The sequence below is a fragment of the Tribolium madens genome, unplaced genomic scaffold (genome assembly GCF_015345945.1).
Source record: "Tribolium madens isolate multiple individuals breed KSU strain unplaced genomic scaffold, Tmad_KSU_1.1 Scaffold_19;HRSCAF=116;Tcas5.2_LG9, whole genome shotgun sequence".
Lineage (NCBI taxonomy): Eukaryota > Metazoa > Arthropoda > Insecta > Coleoptera > Tenebrionidae > Tribolium > Tribolium madens.
In genome coordinates this window covers 8,599,462-8,622,187 of record NW_025400983.1, presented here as the reverse complement: position 1 = coordinate 8,622,187, position 22,726 = coordinate 8,599,462, and the positions used below count along the sequence as shown (strand labels likewise).

The 22,726-nt window shown below is 33.9% G+C and overlaps 1 protein-coding gene across 8 annotated transcripts in view; it reads left to right on the top strand.

The window, feature by feature from the left end:
- The window catches only part of LOC123010808 (complexin), a 104,983-nt gene that overhangs the window by 41,815 nt on the left and 40,442 nt on the right, over positions 1-22,726 (top strand). For 3 of the 8 annotated variants that reach the window (XM_044407960.1, XM_044407943.1, XM_044407951.1), the window contains exons 2-3: positions 5,287-5,317; positions 16,186-16,215. The gene's annotated coding sequence lies outside the window, so the exon portion shown is untranslated. Of the gene's footprint in view, positions 1-5,286; positions 5,318-12,165; positions 12,198-16,185; positions 16,216-22,726 lie in introns of those variants that run through there. The other 5 variants (XM_044408001.1, XM_044407992.1, XM_044407984.1 and 2 more) reach the window with 3 other exon arrangements.

Here is a 22,726-nt window from a genome sequence, read left to right as displayed (position 1 = left end):
TCTAATTCAGTAGAAAGAAAAATTTATTTTTCTTTTGATTTTAAAACCGTCAATGTGATAGGACTTAATAAGGAGAGAAAAATTAAGTCCAAAATCAAGAGAAAAATGAACTTTAAAAAAACTCGTTTTTTTGCTTCGTACAAAAATAACACAAGAGACTTTTTTTGAAGAAAAATAGTCAACAATCCCCAATCCGCAAAAATCAAAAAAAAATCTCCAAATCAAAATTTTACGCCTTAAATTTTGTATGTAAGTGATCGATCCGCAATGAATGAATCTGTTGGCAATCCTGACTCTAATTTTTTAAGATTACCATTGGAATACGCTTTTGATTTTGATCTGTTGGCAATCCTGACTCTAATTTTTTAAGATTACCATTGGAGTACGCTTTTGATTAACAACAATTCAACAATCTTGAGAGGTTGGACGTCAAGTATTTGTCAATCAAAACCGTATCCAGTTGCAGATCCGGTTTCAAATTATTAACAAAAATATTTTTAAATCTGCTACCAACAGACAGTCTTTCTGGATTACTTCGTAGACTGACAGCAGTGCCTAATTAGGATACACAACTTTTGATGTCATTCCTAGATTCAGCGTTAAAAAAAGTATATCTTTGTAAATTTATTTATTTATCACCGGATAGGTCAATTCGAATTTTTTTATGTTGACCCAAGGAAACACCTTCAAAAGTTTTTCAATTTTTGGACACCTTCTTCCACGAATAATAAAGAGCCTTATAAATTGTTCTAAGCAACCAACAAAAATAATGTGGATATTAAAATATTTGGTTTTAAAAATTAAATATTGTGACCACACAGCACTTCAACTTTAGTTTATAAAAATTCAAATTTTGGTGAGATTTACTAAAACATTTAGCAATCACATGATTCTCATTTATGGAGATATTTAAAAAACGTTTAGTAGTACTTTTGTTGCTATAGTTTATTTTACTCGTTTAGTAATACTTAGATTAAACTTTAGTTACTGCTAAATATAATCGTCCTAAACCATTTACTTTTGAGAGATGAGCAGTTGTTTTATGCATTAATGATCGATTTCTTTAGCAGACGATTGTTTTATTACACATATATTTAGGTAATTGATGTACTTTGTATACTGATTTAGAATTGGAAAAATTTATTTTAAAACATTATGTACATTAACGAGGTTTTGCAGTTTTAAAAGAAAATATTTAAAGCTTGAAGGTATGGCTTTGTATTTTTCTTTGAAAAGTAGAAATGCGATATAGTTTGTAGGCGTTAGTGTTTTTTTTTCTTCTTTTTTGTATTAAACATACAGAACTGTTCGCGAAGGTTTAGTGAATTAATATGTTGATATTTATCAAAATTGAATTTTTATTGCTTTATTATTAGTGTCATTTCCTTTAAAAGTTTCAAATTAAGTCTGCAGTTTGCTATGTAGACATCTTATTTTCTAAACTTCTATATGTTTAGATAGAAAGTCGAACTTGAATGACTTCCTCTCACATACGTATTTTCCCGGCGCATCCACCAATTTTGAGCACACATAAGAGATCAAATGTTGGGTAAACAGCGAGTGAAACTTATTGTACACAGAATTTGTCTCAAACTTGTGTTTTTCATATTTAAATGGTGAAACAAAAATCTGGCAAAGTGTTCTCGTCCATTGTAAACGTTCTTGGTTTATTTTGTTTAATTTGCGTCCTGTAACGTCATTCTTCCGAAACAATGTTTGAATATTAAACAACGTCAAGTCGAGTCAAAATTAATTTGCAGAATTTTTTAGGAGGTATTTTTCTTGGACTAATCACTATTCTAGCTGCGCTTGCCACCAATGACGTAAGACATCGTCTACCAATCTCGTCGGTGCGTCTCGACCAGCATACCAAGATCGATAGACCTCTTTCTAGTTGATTGGGGAACAAATAATGATGAGCTTTCGTTTGTTAAATGGTTTTATTATTCGGAAGCTCGGAAATAAGAAGTCGTCGACGATCTATTTGCGATTGTAATTAAATCGTCCGAGCTATGTGTATGCTTGTTCACCGTCTTATCTCTTTGAGGAAAAGCAGGAAAAAAGGGGTTAAAGTAATGCAATTCGCCACTAAAGGTTAAAGCGGGAAAACTTTTAACTTAATTGAGACCGGTCCGCGTCTCCGATTTATTTTTTTGGGGGACTTTTCTGTGTAATTAAACGCTCGAGCAAGTCTCGCATAGTGTTCATAAAGGCATAAATACCGCGAGGGAGTTATCAATTACTATCTTGGTTTAATGAGTGGCTGGCGTTCTTTGGATTCTTGCGGTTTTGGTTCTTCGAAATTTCATGGCGGAGCTTCTCTCGGGGATTCCTCCGAGATGATTCTCCAAAGACAAGTCGGGTATTAATAATGGAAGAGTGTCAGTTTTACAATCCTTCCATCGACGTCATCATCACGCTGATTGCTTGCATCCATTTGGGAATCGTCGGTTAATCGTCTGAAAAGCGCGCGAAATGTTCGCGCTTTGCTTCCATTTCTGCCGACAGGTGTTAGATTTTTGCTAATTAAGTGAATAAATTTCGATTCTAGCGGCTGCTAATTAACGAAACGTCGAAACAATGGACGGATTTTCCGCAATGCCAACGTAATTTATCGCAGGATCGCCCCACACAATAACGTACGCTCATAAACAATCCCCGACTTATCAAGCTGTCTCGAATTCGAGCACACACATACACGTTTTAAATTTCACAACGGCCGAAGACGCAAGAAGCAACGACGTAATTACAGGAGACTCTACTTAACATTGTGTGCCTTGTAAACAACGGGAGAAATTTATTTGTTCCATCAATTTTAATTACCTTTGTTGACAGCCAGTGTTGTGTTTAGACGACAAGGGATGGGGGAATTCGGAGCACGTGTGCTTTTTGTTAGGATTATTTTCATGGGACACAAGTTTTTACTTAGCGAGCTTGCTGCAATTAAAAATCGAGACGTTTCGGAAGTTGGAAAACTCTAAGGAGTTCCTGATGCCAAACATCAAAGCGCTAATTTCGCGAATATTGAAATTGGAATAACTCCGGGTTTGAAACAATTGCTGGAATTTTTGCCGTTTCGTTGGTTTTCAATGAGGAGGTTTTATTAGAAACGGATCTGATAGTCTTGTTTCGATTTTGCTTTTGTTTTTATTACAATAAATTATTACAAGAACCCTCGAGTTGGAAATTTTTCAAACATTATCAGACTCTTGCCCGCAGAATTCTTTCAAACTTGCATATTTGAATCGCGGTTTAATGAAATTTGTATCAGTTGTGGATTTAGACGAGATATTTTTCAGTTTAGAAGGGGAAGTCTGACTTCGACAATAAATGTAAGAGATTTTATTGAAGTATACAACAAGGTTTTATGACACTTGAAATAGTCGACGTTTTACATTTAAGGTAGACTCAGTACGAGTCCCCAGTAAGACACTATTGAAATACGACTCAAGTGGCCAAAAATAATAATTAGAAATTAGAATTTCACACATTATTTTTGTTTTTTTTTTAAATTTTGGTGCGTTATACCTTACTAAAACGTGATAGCTTGAGCGCTATCACACACGTTCAACCATGTTTGTCGCGCGATAGCAATTGTTTTTTCTTGAGAATTGTTGGGAAATTTGGAAGCACTGTAAGTAGAAAACGGCAAAACATGGAGATTGAGTGAAGGTAAAAAATAAAGCATTTAGACGAAATCTTTTGATACTTATTTGAATTGTTAGTAATTGATTTTTTTTCGAAATTCGGGGTGACTATAATAAGCTTTTTTGCTCTTATTATTTATTTATTATTGTTTATATATATTATTATATATTATTATTTATTTATTTGTTTAATTGTATTTGAATTTAAATTAGGGGAAAATTTCTGACTTAACCGGGGTTTGAACCTCGGACCTACCTATCGAAGAGCGGGACCTTACGCCGCTACACCACACTGACCGACAGTTTGTCTGCTCTAATCCAATATATTCATACATACACAATTTTTTTTATATGTTTTTCTCACGTATCTACAACGTTGTAACACTTTTCTGGGCCTTTTTTGTTATGAGTGCATTTGGAGCAATTTTAGTTTTTAATTTTTTCGATTGTTGTCAAAACTGTTATCGATTTTTGTCATTTTAAGTTTTCTGTTTTGTGCAGTTAAATGATCAATTTTGCGTATTAATTTCAATGTGAAAAGTTCAAGTTTTTTCGTGATTGTAGTAAAATATTATTTTTGAAACTCGATCCAAAAACGTTTTGTTCCAAAACTAGTTATATTTATTTATTTTGATTGCAATAAAACGAAAGTCTGAAAGTGATTGTACTTTTGGAGAGAGGACGCAGCTTTCTACTTGTTTAATTTTTATTTAGTTGTGGTTGCAGGAAAATTTGAAAATTAAAAATATTCGTTACGTATATATTCGTTATTGAACTGTGAGAAAATTAGATTAATTACTGTCGGTTTATTCCACACGTGAAATATGTTCCCGGCGCATCCACCATTTTTGATTTAATTAATTTTCCTAAATCGCACAAACGAGTTTTGTTTGAATTTTCAACAATTTTCTATGCAACATTAAATTGATAATTCTGTTTAAAAATATAAATAAGTCGCTAGAGTGCTAGAAGGACCTGAAATACTTGTATTTCTAGGTTAATTTTAAAGAAATTATACCAAAGTGTTGGCTAAAAATGTGCTTAAAAGAAGTTGTGTTTGGTCATATTTAAATTTCTTTTGACACAATTATCACAGCTCCAGTTTTGGAGTATTGTGATTGAAATATCTCGACTGTGGCTTGAAACAATAAGAGAATCTTTGCCGTTCTGTTGGTTTCAAAAGCTTCGCTTTTTGTGATTTTTTTGAAATAGATCCGATAATGGTGCAAATGTTTCGATTTTCTTTTTGCTCACGTTCTCGTAACAAATCTCGAGGAGTTTATTCAATATTTTTTGCGAAATTAATATGTGTACGTGTTGAAATTTTCGAACGTGTTTGGCGAACTTTCCACCAGTTGTTTTGTAAGAACTATTTCATTTATTCAGCGGGTCTTTTCGTATTATTTCAAATTCTATTATACGTCAGAGAGCCTTTGTAGGCACGTTCTCTTTGTACACTGCTTTATCTGTCTTCCGTTTCCGTCAGCGTCCGTATCTTAAATAATAATATGTACCCACCTGCCTTTCTGTCTACCAAACAAGAAAACTTTATATCTTGGATGTTGTTGCTAAACTTTGTCCAATCTTTTTTATTCCTATCAGAATTTTTAACTTTAATCTGAGATTTTTCTGATTTCAGGTCATTGGTCGAGCTGACCGTGAAGTGAAAGGTGAGTCATATACATACATTTGACCACTTTTTGGGAAAAAAAACACTTTTAGAAATTAATTACGACGAAATTAAAATGCCAAAGCTGCCGACTTGAATGCTTTAATTAAGTTTTTAACACAGTTTTATGAAAATTGCATGCTTCTCTGACGTTAGCCGTTATTAAATGCGGTCAGCCGGTACTGGGATTCGACTGAGGTGCTATTAAGACCACAACGTTTCAGATAAAACGATTGCGCTTTTAAATTTAGCACAGTACAATTTACAGTTAGCGAGGCGAAAAAACTGTAATTAAAGACTGTTTTTTGTGATAATTTTCTGTTAATCTCGTTTTGTATCGTATGGAGAAACTTTGGCTTAATGTTCCCTAATTTGTTCTAAATGACCGTTAAAATAGAGCTAGCGGAAGTCAAACTTTAACCCCGGATTATATCCGGTTCTTAAAATTTGCCTTGCATACCGCGCGATTAATTTCACCTGTCAGAAACTTGTAATCGCTTTCAATGATGTTTTAGAAATGAGATAGAAGGATTAATAATGGGAGGAATGCGACAAAGTTCGTAATTTTTGTATGTAGAAATTTTTCTATTCATTATTATTATGCTACCAATCAACAGAAGCTCCCGGACGTAAATCGGATTACTCCGAATCGTGGCTTGCCTTCGACAATAATCTCCAATAACAACCCTTTTCTGGGGGTCGGGTGATTTTAAAGCGCTCTCTTTCCTTCGTATGTTCGAGATGACCAGGCCCATCAAACATTATTTAATAAAGTGAGAATTAGGTAAATGTTGCCCTTAGGAGCCAGACCTAAAACGCTGTTAATATCATCAACCATCGACGACTTTAATTAGTCAGGCATATAGTAGATTAAAGGGTAATTTGTGCAGTGGGCGCCATCTTTCGCCTTTGGGCAAACACTCAACCCCCACCTCTTAAATACAACCCCCTTACATATATAGCTGATAAATAAAGACGGATTAATTGGAGCGGTGATTGATGGCGGTCGGGGATTTTGTTTGTTTTTTGAAACGTTTCTCTTGTTGGTGTGCTTAGGGCTTAATGTCTTTTCGTGATTATTTCGTGGTTGAAGCACCGGATGGATTTAATTGATCTGGAGGAAAAAAGATCGTTTCAGGTTCTAAGTCGAGCACTGTTTTTCTCAATTTAGATAATTTGAAAAAAATGCTAAAATTGAGGTAACTAAGCTGAAGTTTTACCTTTGTATTTCAGCTTAGTTACTTCATTTTGAGTATAAAGATTTTATAAGAAACTTTAAATTGACTTGCTCAAAACAAGGTGTTATTAAAATTGTACGAGAAAATATTTGGAACACACAATTTGAGAGTAAAGAACAGGGAGAGAACTAAATTTAATTTGGTTGTTTTTAATGATATTTAATTTTATAAATTAAGCAGATGATTTAAATATGGATTTTAAAAAACAAATAAGGAAGCTTAATTTGTAAAATTATCATTCTTGGCTTGGCTTGATGTAATAACACAGGGCGACGAAAAAAAAGTTATGTCGTGACAACTTGACAAATCATAATATCATTTTGTTCGTCCCACTGAGATAAATCAAATGCACAAAAAAAATCAAATTCACTCGAAAGTGATGAGAAAGCATTCGCTGAGAATATTTTCAAAAAAAAGTTCAGAAAGCTAGAACAAAATGAACAAGTTGGAATCTGAAGGGAAAGTCATTTGATTTGTAAAAGATTTGCTCTTATATTTAAGGCTACTGCTTTAAACTTCTAGATCTTTTATTTAAACTCTTTATTTGTTTTAATTAGTACGCAGGTACTCTTTGTTTGTTTTAAGTAAAGAAACAGTTTTTGTTTATTCTAATTAGAACAAAGAAAGTGCAATTGACCATTTTTAAGCAAAAGAGTCCTAAAACAAATACTTTTATAAAAATGCAATTTTAAGTAAGATGATTAACATGCATTTCTCCTCTATGGCGCAATGCCTGAATAGCAAAATTTAACTTTAAAAAATCATATTTTGAAAATTATTTGGTATATTATTTAAAAAATTTGGATTCCAACTAATAAAAAGATGCTCTACACGATGGTGACGAAAAAAAATAATTTAATCTTAGGGTTTTTCTTAGATTACTTCGATTTACTTCGAACTTCTTCGAACACTGTTCGCCAATATTCAATTTTAAATTGCATATCATTTTAAAGGGCAAGTCCATCCCTTTAGAATGGTCTTTATTTGAAGGAAATCGGCCTAATAGTTATTGAGTAATGATTTTTTAAAGTTAAACTATTTTGAATTCATTTAAATTAGAAAAGAATATAGGTATTTAGTTCATAGTGTGTGGACTTTTTGATTTTTTTTAGTGCTTTTGTTTTACTGAGACGAACAAAATGATATATAATTTGTCAAGTTGTCACGACATGACATTTTTTGTCGCCTTGTGTAATTTGAATAATGTGGTAAAATGTTAGATCAGAATCAGTTTTAAGCTATACTAGAATGTGAAGGAATTTTTAGGGGATTGAAAATTCTAAATACAAATTTCGTCTGGCTGATTTTTTTGTTAAACGAGACTTTTAAATTAGTTTCTGTTTCATTTGTCCATTTTTTAATTGATACTGTGCATTTTTTGATTTAAGTTTTATGTATACAGCACCATTGAAACGAGAAACTCTTTTAAAATTAACGAAAAATTAATGATTTGTTATTTATTTAACAAAAAATGATTAAAATCAAACTGCAAACAAAAATTGAAATAACGAACTAAATAAAATGTATTCAGTAGGTACTGTTTTAAACCTAAAATACGAATTCATATAGCTTGTGTTTGCAGCTTATTTTAGCAATAATGCTACGAAATTAGTGTGCATCATTAATGTTTTCATTGTAGCAGAATTTGAAAATGTATAATTCTATAATTACAAAAATGTAGGTTTGCAATTCTTAAGAAACTGCGACAGTAAGAGAAAATTAAAGGGTGAACAACTTATTGCTTCATATATTTTTCTTTAAGCAGTGAGAAAACAAATGAGAATATTCTTCGCTGTTATTGAATATTTCCTTGGCGTCTGAAGGCGTGGAAACGATTTAATTGCTTAATTTTAGAAGCACCTAACAAAGAGCGCTATAGTTTTACTATAAGTTGTTTAACAAGGATAGCTTGTTTGAGTAACTTATTTTGATTTGTTTTGTATTTCACTCGAGACTCAGCTTAACTATGCAAATCTTGGATGTTTTTTATTCCAAAATTTGTGAAAATATGGCTGATTAAGAAAATAAAATTGCTTTAGAATAGACGCCTGAAGCGAAACTCTATTTATTGGGTTAGAACCAAACGCAGGAATAGTTTAAACTCCAACTGAGAAACGGCGGGTTTTAATGTCGGTCGGATTTCGATCGTAAAGCATCGATCCGTCCTTTGTAATAAGGGTAGTGAAATGAATTTGTGTATGAGCATCGTGGAAGACGGGATATTTTCGCCGTTTCGATGAAAAGGACTGTAATTAGACACACTGGGTGTGTTTTATTACGGATTGCGGTAATTCATCAAAGGGTGTTTTATGCGACAGAAGGGCGAGGTTTGGGTTCAGATTAATGTTAAACGACAATCGAATGTATAGAGATTTCGCAACGAAAATAAAAACGGAGAGGAGTTTGAAAGGTGGAGGGTGGCATCGAGTAATTAAATACTCGACTTTAAAAGCATTCTGCTATGTAACGAAATTACACTTTACTAAAAGGTCCTAGTATTTTGCTCTGAATCTAGGGAGATTAAACACTAATAAATTGGCAACTCTTCACTTAAACAAACAGACAGAAGGCAGTCGAAGCGTTCACCTCACGAGACGAGTATTTACCCAAAATAAACTAGGACATGAATAAAATATCACGAGTTCTGTAACAATATCGATCGGAGTGGTTTATAAACGCCACTCTGAACTTTTTTTTTAATAGCGTAGGGGTACCAACTTCAAATTGGCAACTATATCATGATTTATTAACACGAGATGTTGGCGTGTCTGGCGAGTTCATTTTGTGGAAACGAGGACACCCAATGGTGTGAGAACTTTTCTTGTGCGAGTTTTGCATAATATGGAAATGCGAAGATGTTTATTTTATTCTTCGGCATGGGGTGATTAAAATTCCGCAAGGGATAGAAGGGAAAACAATGTCATTGAGGACGTGGAACGAAATCAGACTACAAATGACTTTTCGTTAAGAAGAAAGACTTAAGATTTATTCTCTAATAAACTAAGTCCCGAGGATGGTCTTTTAAATTGCCTAAAGAGGATTGACAAAATTAAAACAGTAGGACTGCTCGAGGCGAACTAACTATATCCCTCGGGAAATTGGAGCAATGTTGGCAGACTTGTTCGAGTCGATAGCCTCGACAACTCGACCCTTAATCTTGAATTTTCATTATTCGCTGTGATACCGGACGATTTTCTCCAAATATAGATAAATTAAAGATGGCGAGGAGGGCCGGAAACTTTTTGATTTTCATGAACTCTTCACTTCGTGAAGGATTCTTTTCTTGTGACGCCAACTGGCGCGCCGAATAAATTTACACAATACAAAGTCACACAATTTTTAAATCCGGACTTGATATGTGTACCTATTTTATGGTTTCTTACTTCCTGAGATGGCAAGAAGTCGCGTAATGCTGTATTTAAAAAACAAGTCTCACAATTCAAGTTTTATGATTCAAATTCAGGTAAAAAACGAGCTACATTGTTAGGGTTTCGCAAAGAAGAATTGCCATAAGTGCCTTATGAAATGAGGTTTTTTATAAATGTGCACTAATAATATACACGATGGTGCTAGAAAAATTGAAAGAGGAGATAACGAATATTATATGTCGTGCCAACTCAATTGCTATTCTGTCACTTTTCATAATGTTTTTCCTGTGTGAAATAGTCGAGAATTTTGCCTCTAAAGTCAGTAGGGTCCTGTTGTTTCACAGACTTTTCTTTTGCACAAAAATCAAATGTTTGTGACCCCAAAAAACACACTTTGCCAGTGTGGCGATTAAAATGGCACGAAGTGTAGATAAGCTTTGAGTTGGACAAGCAATAAATTACGGTGGCGTTTTCAATCATCGGAAAACTTTCATTCCAATTTATGCTTATGCTTTACCTAATACTCTAACAGACTGTTACAAGTGATGTATTTACTGACAAATGCGGGTGATTTTATAATAAAAGAATTCCATCGTTGATAAAAAGTCCAAGTTTATCTGGTTCAAGGGTGGGACGGGAAATAACGTCTTCTTGCACAAGAGTTAAAAAACGTAAATTTGGTTAAAATTGTCGAAACATGTTTCGGGCACTATCTAGTCTCATCTTCAGTCTAGTCTAAAACAAATATTCGTTTTAATGCCGTGATCGAAGAAGCTTCACTTCCTCGATTACTTTTACTTTTTAAACAATTTTCAAAATGTTATTTTAATCTTTTCAAATATTTATATTGTTATTATGTTATTAACAATCTAGACTGAAGATGGGACTAGATAGTGCTCGACAATTTTAACCAAATATATGTTTTTTAACTATTGTGCAAGAAGACGTTATTCCCCTACCTCCCTTTAAGTGGATGATTTTGTTGATGTTTTAAACAATTTTACAAAGTCTTTTTTGAAACTGTATTTTTTTTATTTTTGGATTGACTACTATTTACTACTATTTTGGAATACGCCTACATATTGTTTTTCGACAAAATGATCAAAAAAATGTAATGTGAAAAGAACAATAACTAATGATATATTATTATTCGTACTTGACATTTTTTCGGATCCAAGGATCCAAATTATCTTGATCGCTCGATATGTATTTGTATTTAGCGAGGCTGAAAGTTGATGAGTGCAGAATTCAATGTACTACATTTTGTTATTAAAATTTTAAAGCATTTTAGCATTATCTGAATTATCCCGGCGTATCCACCATATTTCACATTTTTATGAGACTGCATTTGCAATTTTAAAACAAACAATTTTAACGTCTTTGTGATCTTTCAAATTTCAAATAGCTAACAGATCATTGTTTTATTAGTGTTTCATTTGCCATTGCTTTAAGAACGTAACATATAGTGAAAAATTATTTTTTTAGAGCTTTAGTTTCAACTTTATATTGCGGTTGATAGGTAATTAATTATTAAAAAAAGTTAATAAAACGTTTTGAAAAAACTATTTTTTGTCGTTGTTACAAGTTTTGTTTTAACTAATTGAATATTAAATTAATTCGTGATGCTAAGGGATTATTTTTGAGAAATTATTCTTATTCATAGTGTGAAACTTGGTGCAAATAGTCTCTAAAATGTATGCTTTTGTTGCATATACGAACATGTGGAGCAATAACGGCCATTACATTACATACCAGGTAAATGAAAAGTATGAAACCACGCGTTTTTGCATAAAATAATTACTTTCCGAAAAAAATAATTAGTGCAGTGTGAAGTACTAAAAAAATGTCATCGTTTCTCAAGAATAGAGTTTTTTGAAATATCTTTTAGTTCAGTCTAAAAATGACCACTAATTAAATATTTTTTTAATCAGTAGTTTTTTTTTTTAATTGTTAAAATTACGTTCCGAGCCCATCACAAAGTTTTTCCGAAGTGGTCGTTTGTTTTATGCAGTTAATAATCAGAGAGCCTGGTTTTCTGTGCAAGTACTTAGGTTGGTCACGGATGGAACATAGTTCAAGCAAAAACCGTTCCTACTTTTTAATCATCTGGTGTAAATAATTCTATTATAAACTATAAAACAAAATAATATTTGTTGATCACTGTAGTAACCACTTTTTGTCAGAAACAATTGTTATTGACAAACGTGGCAAACTGACGTTGGGTGAAAATGGGAATTTGTTGATGAAAATAGCTTGAATCCAATCAATTACTTTGGTAAGTTATTTTGTTGGCAATAGCGGGGCACATACAAACTTACGCCGCAGGATTGTCAGTTAGTGTTTTTGTGATCTTTGTTTTGCTAAAATAATAATTTTTCTAATGAAATATGTGAACGATGCCACGACCATCTACATTCAGGAAGAGTACCAGAAGCAGATGTCAAAAACCCTTTTAACGTTCCTTTGACGGTTTCGTTCGCCATTACACATTAATATCCCTCATCTAACAGACAATTTTGCGGCAATTTCGACACGAAACTCTCTCTTCGATAAAACCCACCGTCGTTGTTATCACTGCTTGTGACGGGAATTAAAGACGAAATCGAAGGGAACACATATCGATTCTTAGCGACCCTCTTCAACTAGTGTCGCGTGTAATGAAGCTTCGTCAGCAAACATGTTGAAGGATTAAACTCTTTTATTGTGTTTCGTCAAAAAAAGCCCTCGAATGGTAATTTAGTGGGTTTTACGACTAAATTAAATTCACCCGCGCAACTTTGAGAAGTTTTGACAAAAACAGTCATTTTTCCCAACTCGGCGCGCCTCAAACTACTCAGATTTATTTATATTTCCTGTCATAAAGTTTAAATGGGAATTGCATTATGCAAAGCTTAAACATCGCAAAACTTCTTAAAAGAAAACTCGAGATCATATCGGGTGTGGTGGTGTAGATTCGCTTCTAAATATTTCACGGAGTTATCTAAGTTTAATGGTACAGAAATATGACCGAAATTCTGATTACGTAGTAAAAGGAAGAATGTTAATATTCTCGAGAGATAAACAAGGAGTTTTCTCTTAAAAGTCGACTTGAAATGAACGCAAAAGGTAACGCGACTGCATTTTCGGAAACTTAGTGACCCCGAAATTTCTCACGAACTTATCCAAGTTTCATAGGAGAGAAATATGACGGAAATTTTGATTAAGCAAGAACGATACTCCGGGGAAGGCATCTTAATAATCCCGTTGTGCATACATCGCTTCAGGACACCATATTCTACCAGCAAACAACCATTGATTTTTTTTTCAAATCAGGGCTTCTACTGTCAACACAAAGTTTTAAATTGCTTCTGGAATTTTATTTAAATGCGTGGTGAAAAAAGTAGCCCTTGCTGTTTACATAATCAACGTCTTCCAACAATCAATCGATGTTTAAACAGTCTCTTTTGAATTGATGGTGGTTGGTGTGTGTGGATGTTGGACTCAGCGAGGTGTTAAGAGAAAGCCCCGCAGTCGGAACAGCTCGACCGAGAAATAACACGAGCTCGGGATTCTCGCACGGATTCTGCACCCAACACGCACCACGAACCACGTCCATGTTGATCTTAGGACGGACCTGGCAGATCACCTTGCCAACTGATTACTGCTTTTATGATCACTTAGAAATTTAGAAAAATTCTTTTCGGCGAAAATTTTTATTGCGTTCACGTCCTTCTTGAGCACATAAAAGCCTAAAAGCGTTTATCCATCTTGTAGCGAACATCTCGTAACGACTCTGAAACATACAAAGTGACTTCTTTGTCGACATATTGATATTTCATTTGCCGATAGATCGCAGCTGCGTGCTCGCGTAAACACACTACGTCTTAAATATTTATTGAGTTTGTCTAAGGATAAAATCGACCAGATATGTCTTCTTTATAATGACCTTAACAAGGCATTATTTTTTTAGCTCCGCATATCCTTTGTTTTATTTGAAACAGTTTGAGAGAAATGATTATCCTTTTGCTAAATTGATCAAAATTGAAATTTAGTTAGCATTAACCTAGCAAATGTTCATTTTTTTTTATAAAGGGTGCGTCAGAACTCGCACCCCAGCGAAAAATGCCATGGAAGGTAAGATACCAGGAACATGGAAAAAATGTCAAAATGTCAAAAAAATAAATGTCAAAATTTTTTGACAGATAGAGGTTTTTAAACCGTTTTTTTTTCATGTTCTTACATCTTATCTTACTTGAAATTTTTCTCTAGGGTGCGAGTACTGACACCCTGTACCTATTTATGAACAAAATTTGTTTTTAATGAGATTTTAGTTCTTCTCACAGATATAGCTTTTTAAAATTGGATTCTAATTAAGGGACACTCTAGAGAGACCCAATTAAAACTTTATTAAAATTTCCTAAAATGGATAAAAAGACAAATTAAAAGAGCTTTATAGATATTTTGAACAATGTACTGCTTCTGTCTTTTATGTTATCATAGGTTCTAATAGTTAGTAGGACAACAAGAATTTTATAGACTGTTAAAAAATCGAGGTCCTATTTTAATAGATAGACCGAAATTTTTAGACTACACTATATCCCCGGATTGAGTTAACAAGAGGAAAAAAATGTTTCTTTCCACTGAATCAGAATAATGAAGTTTTAAGTACAGATTTGCTTGTTACAGGTGAAGCAAAAAATGCTTTTCCTTTGCAGTTTTGGCGTAAAATCAAAGATAAAATTTTTTCTCTCTTGTAAACCTAATCCGGGGACATACTGTAAATAATTGTATTCAAAATTTTCCCAAAATAATATTGAATCAGAAATTTTACTAAATTTGACTCAATTTTTTGATGGTTATAAATTTTTTTAAACTTTTTCGTGTAGATTACTACATACCAGGTGAATAAAAAGTATGGAACCATACGTTTCTTTCTCTTAAACTATTTGCTTCTTGTAAAAATGTTTTTTACAAGGGCTACGATCTAAGGAGTACATCTGTTACATTTTATTCAGTTTCTATTGAAACAAATTTTCATATAGATAAGTTGCCATTTTGACAAAGAAATCGCATACGTGAAAAACCAAACAAAATTTTATCTCAAAATACAATCACTTTTTTATAGCATTTTAATTTTTATTAATTATTATTTTCTGAAGGCAAATTATTTTAAATAGGTAAGCCGCTTTGTTCCATAATTTTTATTCACGTAGTATATCAAAAAATAAGTACTCAACAATTTAAATAATAATAAGGGCCGGTTAAGTAACGAGTATATTTAATTGCAATAAAATTTTAATTTGCGATTAATTTGACGTTGTTCAATGTTAATTAAGTGGCAACTTAAATTCGAATTAATTTAATTATAATTATTCGAAATTAACAACTGTTGTTTGTGTGTTGAGTTTTCTTATTGTATTTGTAGCTTTCACAAAAGAAGAAAAATGATGCAATGAATTACACAAAATTTGATTCCAATATTTTATTTTTTTAAAACATACGTTGTAACGTTGATAGGACCAGTGTAAAAGTTAATCAAATTTGCTGCGATTGTCTTTGACTTTATTTCCACTTTGGATTTTTGTAGCTCCTTTGTTGAGTAACCAATTTTTTATTTTTCTGAAGTTAATTCGGCGTAAAGTTTTCCGGAAGAGCCGTTAATTCTCTGGGATGATTTGTTTGCAATGTTTTTCAATTAGTCAAATGTAAATAAAACAAGAACATGAACCTCTCGATATTGGCTACGCAGTTAGCTGGCTGCTAAAGGGAGTTTAACAATGTTTGTGTTTGTCTTAACTTGTGGCAAAGTTCTCGCGTTCGCTAATGAACAGAGTCACTTCCACCCATTTTATCCCATGCAAAATGTCAAATAAAGAAATCGAGATAAAAGCCGAAATAAAGTGGAGTCTTGACATGGGAATTAGTCGAGGGAAGTTTACCCAATTCACAAAAACAAAGACGACTAATTTGTATGGATCTTTTTCTTTGATAATCACAGGTCTTTGTGGCGTCTATTGATAGGAAAAAATCGGCTAGGAAAAAGTGGGAAAGTAGTGACGTGACGCCCACAGCTGCTGCCACTATTCGCAGATAAATCTCCCTGTCTCTTGCAGGTTTTACAAGGTTTTAATCAATTCGAACGAAAACCGTCACCGGTGCTAAAACAATGTAAACTTGTGAAAATACCAAAACATTTAAACAAAAAAATGAATATTGCGGACGCACTGAAATTTATGTAATTTTACTCTTCGCTCCGGGACTAATCCGGGCGTTTTTTGTTTCAGGTGGTACCGAACCTTTGCCGCTAGGTACAGGTAAGCTGCAATCATTTATAATCCTATTTGTGTTCGAAATGGCTTTAACCTAGTTTTTGCCTAATAAGAAGCTGTCAAAACATGAAGGGGATTTTACAATTAGACGCTTGAGATAACTCGTGTACTTGGAAGTTCATTACCGAAATAAATTGGTGCTTCCTTAAAGGTTGTACATTCCGAAAAGTTTGAGTGGATATTCGTGCTTTTAATTGCTGTGTCGAGTCGTAGACTTTTTTCTCTTCCCCCTCTGAAATCTGCCAAAAGTATAGCTAATTCCAATGTATCGTTTTACGAAAACTTTCGTGAACTTTTTTTTAATTAATGAAGCGAGGTTAATTATGCTGGCCTGATTTCATAATGAGCAAATATTATTAATGATTAAAAAAATTATTTTGTGGAAAAATAAAGTTTTATTTGCTTTTGTAAATTAGTAAATGAATGTTAGAAATTGATGGGGGTAAAAGAAGTCTTATCGCACGAATGACTCTTGAATTTTTACGTCCAGGTCGAGGATTATTTACACGCATTCAGAGTTATGAATCTGAATTTTCGCCTCTTCATCATTAAAATGTTTCTTCACTGATCGATGCGTAACATTGAGATCTTGGTAAGTTCGTCTTGCGGTCCTTTCATACTGTGGCATTTAAACTGGAATAAAGGAAATAATTCTCCGCGACTTAAAGTTTCAGAGAGAGGATGGAATAACTTAGTGTTAGCACGTCGTGACTGTCTCGAATCAAAGTGGTTTTGAACTTGTCATATCCGCGCAGAAAATGGGATCTCGTACATAATTAAAATTAATAACATTAGATCGGTTTTGATATCAACATGATGAATAATGATGAAATCAGGTGCGTGTGTCTGTGACTATTGATTTTCCTTGTCGAAAATCCCACGGTTAGTCAAGACCCAAGACGTGCGTTAGATGCAAACACGGGCCCCACCTTTCCCTGCTAAAACTCGAGTAGTTTTCAAAGTCTTGACTTTTTGTCCCGAAAGGAGTGCAAGTCGAATTGTGACATGATTGATGAGACAGTTTTAGATTTTATTCGTTTTGTGTCCATTCTCGGTGTTACTTCCATTCCCTCGACGCGGTTTTTATTGCCTTCGCAACTAACCAGTAACTCGACCTCGTTAGCGTCTGTACAGAGAAAATTCCATTTTGTACATAATCAACTCGAAATCGAGTTGCCCTGTTAATTCTTTTTTTAATTCTTTGGAAGGGTTAGCTAAAACACCCGGTCTTATCTCCGGTTACGTTCTACTTTTAATGCAATATAAAAACTTTTATCTCCAAACTCTGGATATTTTCGTAAACTGCCAGTCTTTTGTCGAGGCTCGAGTAAAACATTCGTGTCGTTTAGTTTCGGCGAGATATCGAGGAGTTTGCAACACACAAACCTAATGTTTCAACTTTGAGAAGGGTTTTCGGTTGCGCCCCAAAGCGACACACTTTTTTGTTAGAAACTACCAGCGATTAAATTCGTGTCGAAAGTTTCGTCATGGCGGGAGTATAAATCAGAGGTGTAAATTTCCGATCGAAATTAAAGTAGCGCCTGTCTTGGGGGATACATAAAAAGACAACAACAAGATAAGGCAATTTACGGGGACGTCCTTGAAAAACTCCCGAGAAACACAAAATATAAAGAAAGAAAAATGGTGTAATATTTGCGTTTGGCATAACACACTCTTCCAACTTTCAGCACTGATGAATGTCTTCATTTCCCGTGGATTTGATCGACGTGCGCCAGAATTGTCATGAAAATTTCACGTTTCGTTTTTGACTGATTGTCTGTCAACTTAATACACTCCATTTAACTTGTATTGTTTTTGTAAACACTGGTCCGAATCAATTTATTTATTTCAACACGAACTGGAGTAGCGCGTCACATGAGCCATCACGTTTCGAACTTATCAGAATTAAGGGAGGTATTTGCGTGTTAGGGGTGCCATGAGAGTGCTCCCCATTTTTGCGAAAATTTATGTTTTTTTGTCGCCTGCAACGCGCGAAAAACACCCTTAAGAAAAAAGATAATTTGAGATGGAATAATGAAAACACCTCTGAGCCGTTCCTTAGTGAGTCCATAAATGCGAATGGAAAGTCAACCGGAAAAATCGGAAACACGAAAATAAAGCGCTCACGTTATTTAAAATGAAAAAGTTCACCGCGTTTTACGGTTTAATCAGAATCCGGAATTAAAAGTTGCCGTTGGTGCTTACGCTGTTTTTGTTTTCATTTTTCTCTCTTGTCTTGTTTTTGATAAATTAACCGCAAGAGCTTTCTAATCATATCGCATCCCTACAACTCCTTATTTAATTTATTATCCCGACGCTTAATTAGTAGCGAAGAATTTTCGGCTTAATTGAGTTCGTTATGTTTCTTTCGTGGACGTTTTTGATTTTTGGCGGCAGACGCGTCATCATTCATTCCTCGGTCGGGAATCTCGCATTATAATGTTTGTGTAGGCATCCTGGAAGAGTTTCCTTTGATTTCACATGCTCGACATCGTTCGCATTCTGCTCGAAGTGGCGCTCTGCATTTCCCCATCATGGTCTTGCACATTGTTACCGTAAAGTGGCATCTTTATTGCAGCAAGTGAACGTCCCATGAATTCCAACTCGTTTCGAAAAATCGGACTCAACAATTTTGTTTTCTCTGGGGGAAAATACACCAAAAAAATCCACAGGAGATTTAAAGTGACACCGAGTGAAACTGCGACAAATCTATTTTGAGTTTCTTAAATTAAATTCGCGTTAAAATCAAATTATGTTGAAGCACACCTGCGACATTATTTGCTGGCTCGAAACGGGCCTGCAATTCATTAAGGCTCTTTTATAAAGTGTCCATAAACCCATATCTGCTTTTATTGAAGAAATTATCAATATATTGATTATTATTAGTGCAGGCAGCATCTGTACTCGTACAAAATAAAACGCTAAAAAGTTGAGATTATTTTGCCATTGCTAAGCCATTTCCTTTCAAAAACAAGATTTACAATTTTGATGGGATAAAGCGTGACTTTCGTGGCCCGTAACCGGATGAAAAATTGTACAGTTTAAAACTAATTCGTGAGATGACAAATCGCATTCTATCAAAGCCGTCCGAATGACGAATCCTTTTCCGTTGAAATGCAATGTTCACTTTGTCCCTGCGACCAAGATCCATAACTCACTAGACTGATCCGCTTCACGACCAATTCAATTTTGTACCAGTCCAATGGGAAAAATTGTATCGATTATTAATTCAAAATCTCCCTAATACGACGGCCGGGTTTGGGTCAATTTCCTTTTGTGCTTTGACCGAACTTATAAATGGGGGTAGTTTTGTCGGTGACATTTTGTTACGGGAGGTTTGGTCGGGTTTGCAAAAGTTTGGAGGAGTATTTCGACGCCTTTAATGGCCATTTCGTATAATTACCAAGATAATATCGCAATTTTATTACGTCCGCAATGGATTGCGGAAATAGTTTACGCAAAATTTACTTGTAAATTCAACAATAGTGCCGGGAGTGGGAAAAGTCAGAACCTCGGTTTAGTCTTTAGTTCAGCAATTCCCGCGGGAATGGAATTATTATCCCATACGTTATAATACAGCTCGAGTTTATACCCGACACATGAATTCCATTTTCCTCTTGTAATTTAATAGGAAAAATAATTTCCACTTGAATATCGAATTTTTTTCCGGTCGTTTGATTGTGTCGCGGGCCGTTTTTTCTAATTGGTGCTTCGTTATCGATTTGGATCGGTGTTGTAGCTCGTAATAATTTTACGGCTAAGGACAAAGTAACGAGAAAACATAAATAGTTTATGGGAGATAAAAAAGCAGTGAGGCTTTATTCAACATTTTTCTTCCACAAAAATGTCATATTTTATATGACGTCTGCTACTATAATTTCCGAGTCGTAAGCAAAGTTTGATGTGACTCAACTTCAAATCCTCAGTAATGTCCTGTAAAACTCTCCATTTGCCTACTCTTTTGTCTTTTACACGCCACGCAGCTGTAACAATCATATTCACGACCTGAAAACTTGACGAGAGCTAATTATCGCGAATTATGCCATTTCCGTGCTAGTCGTAGGTTATTCTCTATTCGTTTTCTAAATGTAGGACGGGCTTAAAACTCGAGAATGGCCACTAATAATTTTCATCGTTGGCTGAATTTTTAACAAATGCAAGTATAAAGCAGCTCCATCATTCTTAAACAAGTCTTGATGTAGCTTTTATCTTGACATAAGAGTGGAAAGGCATGAGGGACCAACGTAAATTATGAATCGCACAGGAATAGAAACAGGAACGAAGAGAGAAAAAAAGGCTAGAATTATTAATGCATTATAAAGAAAAAGTTGAATTTTTTTTGCGATTCAGCGGCGAAAAAACAGGATCACAGACGGCAAGCATAAATAACATATAGCATAATTATCGACTTGAAACACTTTTTATTTTAAAGCAAACTCTGGAAAAAATTCATATTATATTATTAAAATTCCTAGTAAAAAACACGCTTCAAGAAAGTGCATCAATTTGCTAAAAAAAAATAAGACCAAAATATATGAAAAATCTTCGGAAGGAATCTTCAAGGAGGCTCCAAATGTTTTATATTTTGATAATAGGATTTCTGTTATTCAATGGAAGATCTTTGCTTCTGTGACACTTGCTAATGGACTCTTTATTTTGTAAAATATTAAACTATATAATATTTTACTATTGCCATGTTGCCAATAGGCTTAATGTTATATTTTATTCTTATTAAAGTTCAATTTTTCACAAAAATCATCTTGAAGACATCAAGACATTATGGTTTTTTGACTTTCATTCTAAAAAAATAAATGTTTTTATCCAATATTCAATAGTAATATGTTGTTTTACTTGTTAGTTTTTGTTATGTAAACTGAGCAATGACTAGACTGTTTGATATAACCCACGTTGCCATTAGCACCGTGGGTTATTACCATCCATAACCCATTGCAGGATGAAATAAAATTCGTGAAAATGAATTTCAGGAATCTCTCTGGACTCAACGACTTGCAAACCAGAAGCTGCATGTTCATGATCACTTGTACTTGAGTTGGCCACCGAATTCTCATTTTCTAACCTGGCAAATCAATTGAAAATTTGTTTATTCTTCGACACTGTCAAAATTGTGTAAGGAAGTTTTGACAACTGTTTGGCACTTCTCAATATGAAACGTCAGATTATTTTTAATAGTTTTAATAGATAAAAATCCGGGAATATTGGATAAAACGTTGTATGGCATACGTGGGTTATTAGATATTACCTACTCGAGGTAATAACCTACTCGGGCAAGCCCTCGTAGGTTACACATACCTCTCGTAGGTAATATCTAACATAACTCACTTATACCATAAATAACTATTAATATTTTTGAAAAAAGTTAAGACCTTTATTCTGTAGTCTTGCTAACACAATCAGTGTTAGCATGTTATCTACATTTTTTATTAAGGTTTTTGTATGAAGGTCCTGAAGAAAATTCCATATTGCAACTTTTTATATTCCACTGTGGTAATTTTTTAGTTATGAATAACTATTTTGAATAAGCTACAAGCTTCCTTCTGTCGACTTAAATTGTTTATTTTGTACTTAATGTTAAGGAGTGCTTTTATCTACTAATTTCAATAGATAAAGTAGTCTTTTATCGTTTAGTGAAATAAAGTAATTTTTATCTACTGTTTATATTCAAGAAATTCTGGTAGATGAGTACAAAATAAAACGAAATATTATACACGACGATAAAGATTGTTTATCTACACGCGAAAAAAGTCCACTCGTGACTTCGTCACTCTTAACTTAACTTTTACTTAACCTTTTCGCTTGTAGTAAAGAAAATAAGTAAATATATGAGAAAAAATAAAAGCAGTGGAAATCAGAATTTGAAGAGTTATTTATTTTTTTAAATATTCTTATTTTTCGCTAAACTGATTGTTCGTTTGATAGTTTCAAAAATATTTTTGGTTTTCCCCAAATGCATGTTGGAGAGTACCCTTTTCATGCACTCTTGGGATTCTCTTGTCCAAAGTTGTAGTTTTCAGTGAGGGATTAGCATCTCCGACGTACAATAATACGATGCAAATAAATTTAATTTTATTTAAATAAAATTCAATAGATGGGTCGTTTTGTGTCGGCATGTATGTGTTTCCCCGGAGAACGGATACACACACCGACAGAGAGTAGGCACTTGAACGCAGGTTAATCCCCAATTCTATGCAAATTACAGAAGCAGATTCCGTTTCCTCTCTAGAAATTGGAATACTCGACACGGTTTTCCACCATGTAAACTTTGCAACGACAAAGTTATCGCCTCGGAGTCGTTATGTAAATTGAGGCTACTATCTAAACCTACGACAAGTTATAATCGTTATCTCTCACTTAACCGTCATGATAACATCGCGATCACTTTTCTTTTCGCAAATTCAATTTGGCAACCACTTATCGACACATCGACAATGCACGTTCAATTAACCATGAAGACGAAATTTGAATATATATTTGGTTT